This window comes from Pleurodeles waltl, chromosome 8 (genome assembly GCF_031143425.1).
Source record: "Pleurodeles waltl isolate 20211129_DDA chromosome 8, aPleWal1.hap1.20221129, whole genome shotgun sequence".
Taxonomy (NCBI): domain Eukaryota; kingdom Metazoa; phylum Chordata; class Amphibia; order Caudata; family Salamandridae; genus Pleurodeles; species Pleurodeles waltl.
Window position 1 is genome coordinate 1,506,819,545 of NC_090447.1, and position 2,500 is coordinate 1,506,822,044.

The 2,500-nt window shown below is 46.0% G+C and overlaps 1 non-coding gene and 4 pseudogenes across 1 annotated transcript; all 5 read right to left on the reverse strand.

Annotated features, from left to right (window-relative positions):
- Positions 1–184: 184 nt before the first annotated feature.
- On the reverse strand, positions 185–303 carry LOC138256141 (5S ribosomal RNA; annotated as a pseudogene).
- Positions 304–654: 351 nt separating this feature from the next.
- On the reverse strand, positions 655–773 carry LOC138256123 (5S ribosomal RNA; annotated as a pseudogene).
- A 446-nt stretch (positions 774–1,219) lies between these two features.
- LOC138251123 (5S ribosomal RNA) lies at positions 1,220–1,338 on the reverse strand (annotated as a pseudogene).
- A 446-nt stretch (positions 1,339–1,784) lies between these two features.
- On the reverse strand, positions 1,785–1,903 carry LOC138254596 (5S ribosomal RNA). The gene has a single exon (XR_011197255.1). It is a non-coding gene; the product is annotated as a 5S ribosomal RNA (ribosomal RNA).
- Positions 1,904–2,349: 446 nt separating this feature from the next.
- Positions 2,350–2,468, reverse strand: LOC138256577 (5S ribosomal RNA; annotated as a pseudogene).
- Positions 2,469–2,500: the final 32 nt, after the last annotated feature.

Here is a 2,500-nt window from a genome sequence, read left to right on the forward strand (position 1 = left end):
TGAAGTGCAGAAAGATTCTAAATTTTCCTTCAGAAAGAGTGTATTTTTTTGTTATTGCTGTTTTTTTATTTATTTTAAGAAAGGAAAAAAGAGTAGAAGAAATAATAAATGAAAAGTAACATTAGAGAGGACTCTATGCATTTGTTCTAAGACGTGCACCACCTACTGTCTGCAAGAGGCAAAATGCCTACAGCACCTGGCATTCCCAGGCAGTCTCCCATCCAAGTACTAACCAGGGGCAACGCTGCTTAGCTTCTGAGATCAGACGAGATCAGGCACATTCAGGGTGGTATGGCCGTAGGCAGAATACACTCCTGTTTCAGGCCTCTTGTGTTGAGACACCCTGCCGGTCTGGAGCCTGCTGCTCTCAAACACACCTGCACTCTACTGTTCACAAACTGCCCTCCTTCACAAACTTCTTACAGAGGTCCAAGCACACACACTGTTTTGCACCAGCCTCACAATCGCTTCATCTGCACTTACACACAGTCTCAGACTGCCCTTTCTTAAGGGCCCAGCACAAGCAGCAACAGACCAGCTCACCACCAGCAGGTTGGGGTGAGTGTGAAGTGCAGAAAGATTCTCAATTTTCCATCAGAAAGAGTGTATTTTAGTGTTATTGCTGTTTTTTAATTTATTTTAATAAAGGAAAAATGCTTACAGCACCTGGTATTCCCAGGAAGTCTCCCATCCAAGTACTAACCAGGCCTGACGCTGCTTAGCTTCTGAGATCAGCCGAGATCAGGCGCATTCAGAGTGGCATGGCCGTAGGCAGAATACACTCCTGTTTCAGGCCTCTTGTGTTGAGACAGCCCGCCGGTCTGGAGCCTGCTGCTCTCAAACACGCCTGCACTCTTCTGTTCACAAACTGCCCTCCTTCACAAACTTCTTACAGAGGGCCAATTGCACATCCTGTTTTGCACCAGCCTCACAATCGCTTCATCTGCACTTACACACAGTCTCAGACTGCCCTTTCTTTAGGGTCCAGCACCAGCAGCATCAGACCAGCTCACCACCAGCAGCTTGGGGTGAGTGTGAAGTGCTGAAAGATTCTCAATTTTCCTTCAGAAAGAGTGTATTTTAGTGTTATTGCTGTTTTTTTATTTATTTGAAGAAAGGAAAAAAGAGTAGAAGAAATAATAAATGAAAAGTAACATTAGAGAGGACTCTATGCAATTGTTCTAAGACGTGCACCACCTACTGTCTGCAAGAGGCAAAATGCCTATAGCACCTGGTATTCCCAAGCAGTCTCCCATCCAAGTACTAACCAGGTCCGATGCTGCTTAGCTTCTGAGATCAGCTGAGATCAGTCACATTCAGGGTGGTATGGCCGTAGACAAAACACACTCCGGTTTCAGGTCTGTTGTGTTGAGACAGCCCGCCGGTCTGGAGCCTGCTGCTCTCAAACACACCTGCACTCTTCTGTTCACAAACTGCCCTCTTTCACAAACTTCTTACAGAGGGCAAATCGCACACCCTGTTTTGTACCAGCCTCGCAATCGCTTCATCTGCACTTAAACACAGTCTCAGACTGCCCTTTCTTTAGGGCCCAGCACAAGCAGCAACAGACCAGCTCACCACCAGCAGCTTGGGGTGAGTGTGAAGTGCAGAAAGATTCTCAATTTTCCTTCAGAAAGAGTGTATTTTTGTGTTATTGCTGTTTTTTTATTTATTTTAAGAAAGGAAAAAAGAGTAGAAGAAATAATAAATGAAAAGTAACATTAGAGAGGACTCTATGCTTTTTTTCTAACACGTGCACCACCTACTGTCTGCAAGAGGCACAATGCCTACAGCACCTGGTATTCCCAGGCAGTCTCCCATCCAAGTACTAACCAGGGCCAACGCTGCTTAGCTTCTGAGATCAGACGAGATCAGGCACATTCAGGGTGGTATGGCCGTAGGAAGAATGCACTCCTGTTTCAGGCCTCTTGTGTTGAGACACCCCGCCGGTCTGGAGCCTGCTGCTCTCAAACGCACCTGCACTCTACTGTTCACAAACTGCCCTCCTTCACAAACTTCTTACAGAGGGCCAATCGCACACCCTGTTTTGCACCAGCCTCACAATCGCTTCATCTGCACTTACACACAGTCTCAGACTGCCCTTTCTTTAGGGCCCAGCACAAGCAGCAACAGACCAGCTCACCACCAGCAGCTTGGGGTGAGTGTGAAGTGCAGAAAGATTCTCAATTTTCCTTCAGAAAGAGTGTATTTTAGTGTTATTGCTGTTTTTTTATTTATTTTAAGAAAGGAAAAAAGAGTAGAAGAAATAATAAATGAAAAGTAACATTAGAGAGTACTCTATGCATTTGTTTTAAGACGTGCACCACCTACTGTCTGCAAGAGGCAAAATGCCTATAGCACCTGGTATTCCCAAGCAGTCTCCCATCCAAGTACTAACCAGGCCTGACGCTGCTTAGCTTCTGAGATCAGCCGAGATCAGGCGCATTCAGAGTGGCATGGCCGTAGGCAGAATACACTCCTGTTTCAGGCCTCTTGTGTT